General features: G+C 44.0%; 2 pseudogenes; both read left to right on the top strand.

Annotated features, from left to right (window-relative positions):
* The first annotated feature begins 10,519 nt into the window (after nt 1–10,519).
* On the top strand, nt 10,520–10,997 carry LOC144253053 (immunoglobulin heavy variable 4-30-4 pseudogene; annotated as a pseudogene).
* Nucleotides 10,998–12,968: 1,971 nt separating this feature from the next.
* On the top strand, nt 12,969–14,492 carry LOC144253058 (ankyrin repeat domain-containing protein 40 pseudogene; annotated as a pseudogene).
* The last annotated feature ends 996 nt before the right edge of the window (nt 14,493–15,488 follow it).

Raw genomic sequence — 15,488 nt, 5'->3', positions numbered from 1 at the left:
ATCTCTTGTATTTTCTTGGGATTCCACCTGCCTTTATTTTCCTTATTTGTTCTAGCTTCCAAATATGAGAGAAAACACTGTACCATGACTTTCTTGCCCTAATGTTCTCCATCTCCACTCTTTCATCATAATTTCATGCTTTCTAATGACTGAGAAGAGCTGCATTATTGGTATATGACACACATTTCCTTTATGCATCCATTATTGATGGGCATGTGGGCTGGTTGCATAACCTTGCTCTTGGGAATTGTACTATGTAAACCCAGAAGTGGCTGGGTCATAGTAGTTTGCTGACTTTAGGTCTTTTGGATAAATATCAAGTAACAGGAGAGCTGGGTCACAATGTGGCTTCATCCATGCTATTTTGAGAGATCTTCACCCTGCTTCCCTCAGGGTACCTCTCATCTGCAGTTCCACCAATGTGAGAGTGTACCTTTCCCCATGTTTTCTACAGCACATATTTTTATTTGTATTTTGATAACTACCATTCTGATTGAAGTGAGAAGTAATCTTATTGTCATTCTCATTGGCATTTCTCTGATTGCTAGAAATGCAAATTTTTAAAAAATATTTTTAGTGTGTTGTATTTGTGCTTTTGAAAAGTGTCTGTTATTTGCCCATAAGCTATTGAATTATTTGTTTTTGAAGGTTGAGGCTTTTGAGTTCTTTATATATTCTGGGTACTAATCCCTCTCTGAGGAGCAGAGCAGAGGTGTTCACCCAGTCTCTAGGCTCTCTCTCCATGCATATACATTTCTTCTGGGCTGTACAGAACCTTCTGATTGTCACCGTCCTCATTGACTGATCTTGATTTTTTTTGCACTTTATAATGTTGTTGGTTGGTTTATTTTTTAAGACTCTTATCCATGTGTTCACATCATTAGCCAACATACATGGTTAGTTTCATCTTTTCTGACTTGGATGATTTTCAACATTCTTACTGGCTTATCGCTTTGTCAGGGTCCCAGACTTTAGTGGAACAGGAAAGTTGAGGGGGGCTTTCTTGCCCTAGTTCAGTCTCAGGGGAAAGCCTTCACAGTCTCCCACTAAAGCAGGATTCACTTCACTGTTGTGTTCCTCCTGCGAAACTTTCATGTTACTTTGATCTTAGAAATTGCTGGATTTCATCCAGTGATAGGTTCTGTGCTTGTGCAGATACTCTCTTGTTGGCCTCTGTTGTGCTGAGGAAAGAATCACAGTGAACTGCTCCTTTATCTGTCGAGGCATCCCAGGCCCACCTGACAGGTGTGGCTCACTTACTGTGCTCTGCTCTTCAGTTTGCAGCTTGCCAGGATTTTTCTGAAGAGTTCTAGCACTGAGTTTACCATGGCTATTAAAATGGGTTTGGTTACTCTTCAGTCAAATACCTGGAGATTGTAGTGTGGGCAGGCTGACTCACCACTCTGATTAGGGTGAGAACACATGAAAAATCAGACTGGACTTGTGGCTATAGACCTGACCATAATCATTGCACACACAAAAAAATACTTTCTCTACCATGGAGCCTGTGATGCTGAGCAGGTGTGGAATTTGCCTAAAACCATCTCCACATTTGTGAACGTCTAGTGCGTTCGGGTCCCTGGGTAAGGGTCGCGAAATCACCGCGACACAGGGGATGCAGAGCCAAGGCAGCAATTGCAACTGCATGCTGAGGTTTATTTGCAAGTTCCTTTTATATTCTTCTTCTAACAAAGCAAGCAATTCTTCAGTAACATTTCATCTACATAGCCCAAATATCATGCCTCAGCGGGTACACAGAGCTAAATTCAGATTGTTCCTGTTCTTTTTGATAAGTACCCTCCCAAAGTTCTTTGTAGACATTATCTAATCCCCGAATGTACTGTTCCCAGGTCCAGTATGCAGGAAGCTTCTTCCTCTAGGCCAAACCATGCAGAAGCTTGTGTCTTGTGATAAGGGGAAAAGGACCTTTCCTTCTCCTAGCGAGGCATGCCTTCAGCTGACCTAAATCACAGCCACAGCTTCTTGCAAAGTGTCAGGCTGAGGGAGCTAAACTCTGCACACTTAAACCCCAACAATTCCTTCTTTTTTCTTTTGTTTTTCTAAAACAGCTTTTACAAAGTTAATATAGAGTTTTGAGATGGTCTTATGCACATGCAGTATGTTATTACAAAAAGGATAATAACTAAGCATAACATTATTCCCACTCTTTCAGCCGTATGGGTAAGACTTTGAGCAATTTCTTTGGGATTTAATCCCTCTAACTGTTTTAAAAACAATTTAGCAATTTGTGTAGCATCATCATGTTGAAACCCTTTTCCAAAAATTTCAAATATATCCTTTTGTAAAGAATCAATCATTAATCGAGCTGTTCCTCAACAAAATGCCATTCAACAAAATGTTTTGTTTGTAAAGAAGTATGTAAAGCTATCCCTGAAACTGTAGCAACTGTAGCCACTGTTATAAGACTTAGAATTACAGCAACTACAAGTCCCACAAACTGTTTAGTACGTTTTAACAATTGTCTAAAAAATTCCAGAACCAAAGTATTTACAAGATCTTGGGACCATGGTCTTTGTAAGTTCACAGGAAGCCAAATGTGAGAGCGCTGTTGTAACAGCACAATGGAATAACCAGAAGGAATAGAAACAGATGTATTAATACAGGTATACAATTTACAATTAAAGCATAAAATTTCCTCATCAAAAGTAACATTTCCAATTAAGAACAGATATGGCATGGGCATACATGTGGTTATATTATATTCTTTAAATACAGTAAAATTATAAGAAGCAGCAGATTGACTAGTCCCAGAGAAAGAGCCATTAGACAAGATTACAGGTTTAGTTGCAGCAGCAATCTTCCATAAATGTGTTTGTAAATGATGAGGGTACTGCACTGAAACCAAGCATGGGTCAGCAATTCTGCCATCACCCCAGGCAATCAATTTGTCGTTCCAAATAGTTTCATTCCATCTCTCTTTCGGTGGGATTTATTGTTGCCACCGGAACATCAAGCTCAGGATCTTGATTCCTTGGCTGGGGTAGTGGATAGGGTGCCCCCCTTGGTGCCGTTCTGATTGTGACGGGTCTGGATCCACCGCCCTGGGAGCCACTGCCGGTGTCCATTTTCTGTTGAAACATAAGCATAGCCCTTTCCTCTACAAAGTAAAATCCCTGGCTGCCATTCAGCATCTGTCGCAATTTTTATCCAGATTGGTTCATGAACTGTTTCTAAGGTTTTTTGCTCAAAATGTCGTTCTGCTCTTGTCAATATTTCTCCTTGTGGAAGATTAAGGAAATTTAAAATGAATAAGGCTTGATGTAACAATGCTTTAGGTTGATTTTGTAAATGTCTAAACAAGTGCATATTTAAATCTGTCATTTTCCTCCTTTTTAATTTTTTAATTTGTGTTTTATAATATTAACCTTTATGTAGATAGGGCTCTCATTAACTTAAAAAATACATTTAAATTGTACCTCAGTGTAAAAAGTAACATAAAACTTTACATATCTTATTGATATATAAAGAACATTAAAGGATATAAATAAATCTCCAATATGTTATTTTTATAAGTTTAAAATTACCATGTAACCTTTTGGAGAACACCAGCTTGATAAAGGCTTTTTAAATCTTTTATCTTAATGACTTATATATTTGGAAAATATGAACACATTTAATATACAAAGAAGAGTAATAGTACCATAATTACTATTGATGTTTTTATATTAATTAAGTTTAGCTCTTAAAGCAATAACATAATAGAATATTGTAAAATAACAGTTGTTATTTAACCATATTTGTATAATCCTTAATTTTTTTAAGATTATTTGTTTAAAAATGTACATATATAGCCAACGGACATAGATCTTCTTTATCACTTACTTAAAACTATAGAGCCAACATACATAGACCTTCTTTATTTACACTTTGAGAATTAGAAACTATTTGATTGTATTTTTACTTAAAAGCAAATTTATAGTAAACACATTTATCTCAAATATCTGTAACTGAAAAGGCAGAGTATCTGATAAATGTAAATATAAAACATAAATTATGGGTTTTCTGTTGAAGAAAAACAATTAGGCAAATATATATTAACTAATCAATTAGGCATGTGCTAATTAATTTATAGATTAACAAATATAGGTTATCTAAATATCTATAAAAAGATATACATATATTAAGAATAAGAACATAACTTATAATTGTATTAATTTTATGTAACCACGTGGTCTTAAAATATTTGGATCCATTTTAATTTATTTTTAACTAGGAGTGCACTCTTTTATGTGACGTCACTTGATATAACTGAAATAAGATCCTTGAGTATACATTTTTATTCTTATAGTTAGCAATGAGAATAAGGATTTTTTTGGTCATCACAGGAACTTTGCCGGCTTGTTCCTGTGGCGAGCAAATGCATCCTCATAACCTTCAAAATTAAAAGTAAAATAAAGAAGCATATTTGATATCTCTCATCAATAGAACATTATTCAGTAACACAACTATAGGGAAAAAGTCAGGTTATTTAACTTAGAATTAGCTTAAATTTAGGACTGTAACATAGAAACCTGTGGAATTAAATTTTGTCTGAAAAAGATATCTTTTGTTAGCATTTACAGGTAGGCATTTTTAAAAATACAGACTCTGAGCAGCTCCGGTAGAAATCTGAAACACAGTAGTACAGGTTAGTGGCTGGAAGGTGGGACTAGAAGTCCTAAGTGACTGTGGAAGAACCAATTGGAAGCCCGCAAAAGTGTGGGAGGTGGGACCAGGAAGCCGCTCTTCTGGCCAGGCACCCCATGGTTACCATGGTGATGCAAACAACATGGATTCTAGCGCCCATTTTTCGGGCAAAATTATTGTAATGAATAGCAAAAGCATTAAGCAATTTTTTTACATAATGAGATTGAGGTCTGTACATTGTCACTGCCTTTTTTAATCTGTCAATATGATCAATCTCAATCCCCTCACACCGAGGTGGATGTGCCAGTCCATTAACTGGATCAGGCCTGATTATAGGAAAAGCAAAGAAAGGAGTTTCGTCCTCATCATCAGAAGGCTCTGAGTCCGTTTCCTGGACAGCTTTTAAAGAAGCTGCCAAAAAAGGATTGATAGCCGGAGGGGCAGAGGGCTTGGTTCCCAATAAAGGCCTAGAGTCCGCTTTAGCTTCTAATTTATTGAGACATCCCAGAACCTCCTCCATAAGGAGTTTGAATTGTTCCAAGACGGAACAATCATCAATCGTCGTTTTTACTTTCGTTTTCTTTTCTGTCACATTATCAATTAAATCAGCAGAATTTTGTGAAGAATTATGAGTTAATTGTTGCGTATCTTTTACTACCTCCTCCTTTTCACTAATATCCAGAGGGAGATCTAGAATAGAAGGAGCTAGTTCCTTTTGTAAATTGCCAATTAATCTTTCTTCCTCCATAGCTTTAAACATTGTATATAAAATAAACCAGATAGACCAAAACCGAATTGGAATTTTTTCCCTTTGCCTCATGGCCTTTTCAACATTATAATGGACCCGTTTCCACTTATCCATATCTATAGATCTTTCTTCCGGGAACCAGGGATTCCATTCCCTGACCACCTTAAGACACATCTCTATATCAGAATGAGAAATAATAATACCATAGACGGCAAGTGAATGCCTAAGAATACATAGAAAAGGAGAAGATGAAGATTGTCCCATCACCCTGTAATATAAAGAAAAATAACTCACCCTTCCTGACAATCATGCAGGGTACCCTGTTCAGGCGCCAATTGTGAACGTCTAGTGCGTTCGGGTCCCTGGGTAAGGGTCGCGAAATCACCGCGACACAGGGGATGCAGAGCCAAGGCAGCAATTGCAACTGCATGCTGAGGTTTATTTGCAAGTTCCTTTTATATTCTTCTTCTAACAAAGCAAGCAATTCTTCAGTAACATTTCATCTACATAGCCCAAATATCATGCCTCAGCGGGTACACAGAGCTAAATTCAGATTGTTCCTGTTCTTTTTGATAAGTACCCTCCCAAAGTTCTTTGTAGACATTATCTAATCCCCGAATGTACTGTTCCCAGGTCCAGTATGCAGGAAGCTTCTTCCTCTAGGCCAAACCATGCAGAAGCTTGTGTCTTGTGATAAGGGGAAAAGGACCTTTCCTTCTCCTAGCGAGGCATGCCTTCAGCTGACCTAAATCACAGCCACAGCTTCTTGCAAAGTGTCAGGCTGAGGGAGCTAAACTCTGCACACTTAAACCCCAACACACATTCACTGCATGTGAAAGGCTTTTCTCCAATGTTAACTCTTAGGTGTGCAATGTGATTGGCATTTCTTCTAAAGATTTTTGACTTTTACTACACCCCTGATATCTTGTTACATTAGGATCTATCTGGTTTATAAAAAGGCTGGACTTATGGTGAATATCTTCTCACATTCACTCCATTCCTAGTGCCTTTTCCCCTATGAAATGCCCCTGCACTCTCAGTGCTCCCTGGAGGCTGCCCTCTGGTGAGTCCCCTGGACCCTGAACACACTTGAGCTAGCTGAACGTCCTTCCCACCTCCCTGCTCTCCAGACCTCTCCCACAGGTGGTTCTGCAGCTGCTCAAGGCTGGGACCCCGTCCTCCTCTTTTAAGTGTTACTCCCCAGGGCACAGCATGGGGTACTGAGGGTTCCCACTTAGCTCTCCTCCTGTGGTGCCCTCTGTCCAGACGGATCCTCCACAGCCTCTGCTCTGTGCCAAGATCCCTTCACTATCCACAGGTGGTTCTGAAGCCTAAGGAATCAAGGTTAATTCCTGCCCCACAGAAGATGACATCAGACTCTCTTCCTGCTGGTGATGTCACAGTAGCAACCAGAGGCATTTGGTCTCTGCATGGGAACAAAATCCTCTTCTGTGTTGCCCTCTTGTTCTGGTCACTCTTAGAATGTCTTTAAAATATATGATTTTCCAACTCTACCCCTGACTAAACAAATGAGGACATTAAGTATCTCCTGATTTGCTATGGGCTCTATAAGAAGAGGACAGACTGGAAGAGAGAAATGTAGGAGGCTGACCTTCAGGCCCAGAGTCCTCATGGTGGTGCAGCTGTGCAGGCACAGATACAGGCAGGCCTCAGACATCCTCTGAGAACTTGAGAATCTCAGGCATCCCAGGGGTATGAGCAGCTTCATCACGAGGTGTTTAAACAGGAGTAGTGCAGAATACAGTGACCTCACTGATCCTGGGGGAACAAGGATGGGAGCTGACCCTTGACCATGCTGCCCTTGCACCTGCAAGAGCCCCACAAGCACACCACACCACTCATCCAGAACCTTTCTGTGTGGCTGCAACTCACCTCTGCATGGCTGTGCACTCCTGCAGGAAACATCCCTTATTGGTGTGATGCTAGCAATCCCTTCACACTTGGCCTCCCCATTTCTGGATGGCTGGCAGGAGGAGGACCAGCAGGAAGCATGAAAGAACTCCCCAGCTTGTCTCCCGGTGCCTCTGAGAAGCACAAGGCAAACACTCTTCCTGGGAAAGATGGTGGCACTGCCGTCTGCTCCCTACTTGTACCCTAGGACTTCCTCATGCAAAGCAGCTCCCAATCTCAAGCTGAAAGCCCAGCCTTGGCTGAGCAGCTCCCCTCTCCTTCTCATTAATTCTTCATTGCAGCCTGGAGGTTCTGGTGCTGCTCCTCTGCCTGGTGACACCTCTCTTTGAGAATGTACAAGGATTTCCTGAGAAGGTTGTGGTTATGCAGGTGCTATTGTGATTAACAAGAGGTGATGTTTCTTGTACCCAGGTGTCATGTCCCAAGTGCAGCCCAGGAGTTGAGACCTGGCCTGGTGAAGCTCTTGCACACCCTGTCCCTCACCTGTGATATCACTGGATTCTTACTTCCCATCTATGGTCTGAGTTGGATCTGCCAAGATCCTGGGAAGGTCCTGGAGTATGCTAGAAGAACATATAGTGGTGGAAGCAGATACTATTACACACCTGTTCCTGAGCCCCTTGCTGTTCCTGAGGACTCCCTGATGTACCTGCGCATATGCTGGTTCTTTTCCCCAGATGTCTTTCCCAATTGCACCTGCAGGGGTTGAAATCAATACTCCTGAGAGTCAATATCACCAGGGACATTTCCAAGAGCCAGGTATCGTTAGAACTCAACAGCTTAATACCTGAGGATATGGTTGTGCATTCCAGTGGGAGACACCCAGTGAGGGAACTCAGTGTGCGCCCAGTCACTAACCTGCCTATAGGGGAAGCTCAAGACCACCATGGGGATCTAAGGACCACCAGGTGGAGCTGAGGACCAGCAGGGGGAGCTGAGGACCAGCAAGGATCTGAGGACCAGCAGAGGAAGCTGAGGACCAGCAGGGGATCTCAGAATCAGCAGGAGACTCAGGGGACTCAGGGAGCTCAGGACAAGGAGGGGGAGCTCAGGGCTATCAAGGGTAGCTCTGCCCCAGGATAAGGTAAAGAACTGTCCAGAGGAGTGTTTGTATTAAGATATTTTGTCTAATTATACAAATTCCAATTTCTCTGTCTGATTGCAGTTCTTAAATGTTAAATGTTATTATCCGTAAGTAATATTCTGTTTTCCTACTCTGGGCCCATGTACTTGTGAGGTTCAACATTTTCATGAATTTCAACATTAAATTCTCAGCCTTGATAACTATATCAATAAGTCTAAAGAATTTTAAATATTGTGTGATTCCTTCTCCTTATTTGCTGTGCACACAGAGAAAGAGGCACACCTGAGGATTTGAAGCAGCATCATAGGAACATAAGAACACGAGGCTAGCCTTGCTCCAGACTTCTAAAGCAAGAGTGTTTCAGCTTTGGAGGCCAAGTCAGACTTGCTCGTCCCTAGGATCCAGGTCAAACTCACATTTGAAACTGTTGTAGTTTTGCAGTTTTCCATAACATGAGCTGCCTGAGAAAGCATTTCCCACCCACACCCAATCCCAGGAAGATCCTTCACTGTATCCTGTTTTACTGTCTTCTGTTAAGAATAAAATTTCTTCTGACCACATTGGAGGGCCACATTCTCTGCAATGTCTGTGAATTTGGATTTGGTTATTTGCATTCATCATAAAGAATTTCCCAGGGGCAAGAAGGATGAAAAAAGCTGACAGAAAGCAAATGAGTTACAGGAAGTTTTTCTTCAGCTATAACTCACAGTGATCTTGGCAATGGATCCTGTCTTAATTAGTCAGCACTCTCAATGTTCACAAACTAGAGTAGAATCATCTGAGCTGAAAAGGAGGCCACTCAGAAAAGTTCCAAAGCAACGTGAGTCCTGGCTGCAGAACTCATGGAGGAGAATTGAGAGACAAGATATTGAATCCATGCACCTTGATCATAACAGAAATGCAGAGCTCAGCCTAAGTGAGACTGGATGGAAATGTTACCTCAAGCAGGGCCATATGAAGCCCTGGCAGGATGGAGTCTACCGTCTCACACTTGACACAGGTGAAGTGGGAATGAGAATCCTAAAGAAGAGTCCAGATTCCCCAGGTCAGGGCTAAGATCATCTGAAGATGTCTCCCCTTTAGTACGCCTGGAAGAATAGCTTTTTAAGTTAGAAGATTTTCTAGGACATAGAAACTTCACCAGATGGCACTCATGAATTTAGGTGGTAAAATCATGGAGATGAGCAAGGTCTTGGGCTGTGGGCAAGACAGGTCTCACTGCAGTGACACTGCACAAGGAACTGGACCTGGGGCTCCCTCCCTCACCCCATACTTCCCTGCATGCCAGCCCTGTCTGATGTCAAGCTATGCTGCTTGAGTAAACTCAGTGGTTCTCAGCCTCAGGCTGCAGCTGAGAGCTTCCTTTTCTCCCAGGACTCACACCTGGCCCAGCACCTCCCTGCTGTCCTCTCCGGGTGGAGACCAGAGGGCAGGACAGATGAGGGGAAGAGCTCAGAGCAGATTCCCACCCACTGCTGTCCACAGGAATTGGCTGGACAGTCAGGAGGACAAGCAGGACAGAGGGTGGGGGAGGGCATTGGGCACACAGCAGGATGAGACCCTGCTCACTCCTCTCCTGCTCAGTCTGTAGCCCCCAAATCTCACAGAGATTAAAGAGAAGAACTAGTCCTGAGAACAAAGGGGGGCTCTTCTCCTGGATGTGGGGAACCCCATCCTCAGCCCTGGGCTCTGTTCAGTCATCACTGAGGGCTTCTCCTTCAGGGCTGAGAGGTGAACCTGGGGCCTCTTACATGCTGGGCATGTTCCTGCCACTCTGAGACCCTCCCAGGTGCAGGGAGGAAGGGCTTGAAAGAGGCAGCCTGGGCTCAGGAGGGTAGGCTCCCCCTCTGACAGCCTTCCAGAACCCCTGAAACCACCTGCTCTCCTCTCACAGGTAAAGGTCCACCTGGGTTCAAGACAGGGATACATCTCAGGAGCACAGAGGACCTGGGAAGCCTGAACTCAGCCTCTCCAGATATCAGAAGAGCCTCACCCACATGCAAATCCCTCCTCCTGCCCTGGGTTCAAATGCCCTCTGTGCTGTGGGAGCTCCCAGCTCTCTGCTCAGACAGGGCTTAGTTCTCTGGAAGGCAGGTGTGGTCTAGAAGATGAGGCTGCTGGGTCTTGTCCTGTGCCTGGTCACAGCTCCCCAAGGTGAGTGTCCCCAGTGTCAGATCTGTATCCATGGGGAGGTTGTAGCTGCAGGTGACTGACAGGGTATGACTGTCTTTGTCCCCAGGTGTCCTGTGCCAGGTGCAGCTGCAGGAGTCAGGACCTGGCCTGGTGAATCCCTCGCAGACCCTGTCCCTCACCTGTGCTATCTCTGGTTACTCCATCACAACCAGTGATTACTGGTGGAGCTGGATGCGTCAACCCCCAGGGAAGGGGCTGGACTACATAGGGTACATAACTAGTGGTGGTGGTACTAACTACAGTCCATCCCTCAAAAGCCGAGTGTCCATCTCCAGAGACACGTCCAAGAACCAGTTCTCCCTGCAGTTGAGCTCCCTCACCACTGAGGACACAGCCACCTATTACTGTGCCAGAGACACAGTGAGGGGACCTCAGTGTGAGCCCAGACACTAACCTCCTGCAGGGCACCCATGGCCAGCAGGGGGCGCTCAGCACACAGGGTCAGTTCCAGAGCAGGGTCAGAGGGAAGAAAGTGAAGTTCCCCTCATGTCCTGAGGTTTCTTCCCAGCCAGCACACCCCCTAACACTACCATGAATAGAGATTATTTACATCTTTCTTGTCTCAGAATCTCAGAAGTTTGTCCTTCTCTAAATCAGGCTTGTATGAAATTCTCTTGCTCAGCACAGGCTACTGAACAATATTTCTTGATGAACATTAATTTTTTAACCTTTATTTAATTAATTTATTTATTTTTATGTGGTGCTGAGGATCGAACCCAGGGCTTCACGTGTGCTAGGTGAGCACTCTACAGCTGAGCCACAACCCCAGCCCCCCCCGAACATTAATTTTTTAATGATATTTTCTGCCCAGTGTCTGCAACGTAAACTTTATAAACTTATCTTTTCAGTACCAGGGTTTCATATCAGGGGGCCCTACCCTGAGCTCCATCCTAGCCCTGCCTCAGTTTTATTTTAAGACAGGTTCTCTCTAAGAGGCCCAGGCTGGTCTTGAATTAGTTATCTTCCTACCTCATCATCCTGAGTACCTGGGATTAAAGGTGAGCTCTACCACATCCAGGTTAACTTTATAAACATTTGATGCCATGTCTTATCCCCTCCATGCTCAGATGGATCCCCTGTTCTCTCCTCATGACACCTTCCCATTCTCAATCTGCTCAGTGTGCTTCCTGTTATGGGTCAGGTCATAGAACACATGTTACAGTAGAGCCCACATACTGCCAGAACCTTTCACACCTGGGACCTTTGGCAATGTCTGGAGTCAGTTTTGTTTTCTCTTCTGTTAAAAAAGAAATTTTCCAAGGCAATTAGTTGTTAGGTACCATTGTAGCTGCCAAACCTCCAGCCATCACACAATACTACCCACAACAAGGCATTATTTGAACCAAATGGCTATGTACGAAACTGAGAAGCAGTGATAGAAAGGCCTAAACCCAGTTAAAATGCAGAGAAATATGCATATTCAGAATAAACTTTCATGTATGTGAGCTGTCTATCCTAGTGATGACGCTCTGTGACACCCAATTCCAAAACCCAGGGCTCCAAGTTCTGTATGGCCTGTGGACAGGGGTGACCTGAGAAAGGTCTTGAAGAGAAAGGGGCTCCCTTGGCAAAGACCCAGGAGGGAGCATGGTCAGTTATGTAGGAGACTGTGGGAGCTGTAAGGTGGCTCTGAAACTAGCTCCAGGTCCCTGAAGACATGCTCTGCTCAGGACCATTCTGTTCCCATCTTGGTGTGAGGTGACCTCAAGTCCAAGAAGCTCCAGGACACGTGCTGGGGAGAGGCAGCTTGGAGCCTGCCTGGGTTTCCAGCCACTGTGGCTGGATGCAGGGTCACAGAGAGGGACACCCTGGGCTCTGTTACTACTCACACCAGTGTCTACCCTGTCCTGAAAGTCCAGCTCCAGTCTGGGTGAAGATGAACAGTGGCAATTTTGATATCCCAGATCATCCTAAGCTACTCCGGGTTCATTCCAGAATATTAAATTATTGGGAATATTTGAAAAATATGGGCTGGTTGACAGCTATGGCACTGATTTTAAATATAAAGTTTGCTAGTGGCTAAAATTTATACTACTAAAATTTGTAACAATGCTTGTCAATTCTACATCTATCGTTAACAATCTCATTTTTTAAAATTTCTTTAATTTTTTGTGCATTATAAAAATGAAAATTGTGTAGTCCGTTTTGATGTAGTTTTAAATGCATATACACAATTTTATAGCAGAGCAATTTTACCTGTGTACCTTGTATATCTTAAATTTCTCTGCCTGTCATCATCTTTTCAATTTATTATATATGTTTGGTCATACTAAAAGAAAACACAGGTGCCTGCTGGCCAGGAGCACCTGGGGAGCCGCAGGCAGCGGGCGGGAGGGAGCACGGGCCTGGGCAGGGCAGCCGAGCCCAGCGCTCCCTCCCCATGGCCGGGAGCAGGCCGCGTAGGCGGCGACGGCGCTGAGAGGCCAGGGCGGGGCGGCGGGGGGCCTGCGGCCGAGTGGAAGATGAACGCCCTCCTAGAGCAGAAGGAGCAGCAGGAAAGGCTGCGGGAGGCCGCGGCCTTGGGGGACATTCGGGAGGTGCAGAAACTGGTGGAGAGCGGGGTTGATGTGAATTCCCAAAATGAGGTCAACGGCTGGACTTGTTTACACTGGGCATGTAAACGCAACCATGGTCAGATGGTCTTATACCTGTTACAGTCAGGTGCTGACAAAGAGATTCTTACCACAAAAGGGGAAATGCCAGTGCAGTTAACATCAAGGAGAGAAATCAGGAAGATCATGGGAGTGGAAGAAGATGATAATGATGACGACACCCTTCCTCAGCTGAAGAAGGAGTCAGAACTGCCCTTTGTTCCCAATTATTTGGCCAACCCAGCCTTCCCTTTTATCTATACTCCCAGAGCAGAGGATTCAGCCCAGTTGCAGAATGGGGGCTCCTCCACACCCCCAGTATCCCCCCCTACAGATGGCTCACCTCCATTGCTGCCCCCTGGGGAACCCACCCTGCTAGGAGCCTTTCCCCGGGACCACCCTTCTTTGGCACTTGTTCAGAACGGTGATGTGACTGCCCCCCCTGCCATACTCAGAACACCAGAAAGCACAAAACCTGGTCCTGTTTGTCAGCCACCAGTGAGTCAGACCCGCTCCCTTTTCTCTTCTGTCCCATCTAAGCCACCAGTGACTCTGGAGCCTCAAAATGGGACTTATACAGGACCGGAGCCAGCATTCCAGCCATTTTTTTTTTTTACTGGAACATTTTCATTTAATATGCAAGAGCTTGTACTCAAGGTAAGGATTCAGAACCCATCTCTTAGAGAAAATGATTTCATTGAAATTGAACTGGACCGACAAGAGCTTACATACCAAGAACTGCTCAGAGTGAGTTGCTGTGAGCTGGGTGTTAATCCAGATCAAGTGGAGAAGATCAGAAATTTACCAAATACGCTGCTAAGAAAGGACAAAGATGTCGCTCGACTCCAAGATTTCCAGGAGCTGGAACTGGTTCTGATGAAAAGTGAAAACAATTTTCTGTTCAGAAATGCTGCGTCCACACTGACTGAAAGGCCTTGCTACAACAGGAGAGCTTCAAAACTGACGTACTAATGCAGCAGGGACTTTTATCGCTGAGTATTGTGACAATGTATGTCACCTCTGGGGCAAGGACAAGCCATTGATCCAAAAGCCTCGGATGCCCACGAGGTCCCCTGGTGCCACTGCGTAGTGTACACTAACATCGTTGTTCTGCCAAGGCAAGAAGCCCCTGTCCCCCAGCAGCGGTGCCACTCTTCCAAGCCTCTTGGTGCACAATAAACCTATTGCTTGAAGCTCTGAACAGCTGAGAAGTGGTCTGGAGAGGCAGAAGCCGGAGGTTCTATATCCAGTGTGTTTTATGTGCAGAATGTAAGAGAGTTGTCTAAGCAGAAGCTGAGAGAGCACAGAACCTATTTCCGGCCACTCCTGTTGACAGTGCACCTGAAGGGCCGGGCGTGCCTTTCTTAGTGTTGCATGCTCATGACTCTCCTGAAATTGCAAACTGACTAGAGAGGAAGACTGGGGAAAGCACGGGTACTGGACAAAGGGATTTTGGTGTGACTTGTGCTGTGAGGTTTCTTAGAACATATTTATAAATGTTACTCAGGTGAAAAGTATTTAAGTATACAGTTACCTAATTGTAAATAGGCTGTTAACCAAAAGCTTCCCCTCCCCCACTTTTCCTTTGCGAACACTCACAACTGCTTCTGTCTCCACTATCATCTCTGCTTTACCTCCCCTTCACGGTCACTAGAGGGCTCTCTGAGGCTTTCTAAAAAAGCCACTGCATTTTTACTGAGGCGATTCCTGTCATCAATGTATTTAATTGCACTGTTTGAGAAGAGCACAAGCATTGCCAGTCCGTGTTCTACATTCTCATTTTCCACTAGAAATGAAAAGCAGTTTTTGAGCCTGAATCTGTTGCTATTTTACAGGTTATTGTGGGAAATTGAACTAAAGGAGTTAGCATCTTTATTTTTGTAACAAAGATAAAGGTTATTTTGAAATTATTAGGATTTTTACACAACTCTGAAATCTGTTGCTTTTTAAAACAAATCGTTTGATCTTAGGGATTCCCCCTACTGCCACCACCAATCCACTCAACAAAATCAGTTGTGAGTCTACCAGACTTAAAAACAAAACTTACCTGATTAAACTATTGAGCATGGCATAAGAATTTTGTTCAAGAATGCATTTGAGGATTCTTTTCATTTTCTTCAGCATCATTAAGGTAAAAGAAAAGCTACTGTCTCGTTGAAACAAACAGCTTAGCTTTAGAAATCAGAGCTGCCCAGGTAGACAGGAGAGCAGGGGTTGAAGCCAGCTGTTGGAGAGCATCCCTGCTGTCTTAAGAAGCTTTCTCCCCATAGTGCCTATAGTTTCCAAAGAAACT

This window comes from Urocitellus parryii, unplaced genomic scaffold (assembly GCF_045843805.1).
Source record: "Urocitellus parryii isolate mUroPar1 unplaced genomic scaffold, mUroPar1.hap1 Scaffold_88, whole genome shotgun sequence".
Taxonomy (NCBI): Eukaryota; Metazoa; Chordata; class Mammalia; order Rodentia; family Sciuridae; genus Urocitellus; species Urocitellus parryii.
Note: the sequence above shows the minus strand (reverse complement) of the source record. Positions and strands in the feature narration are given on the sequence as shown.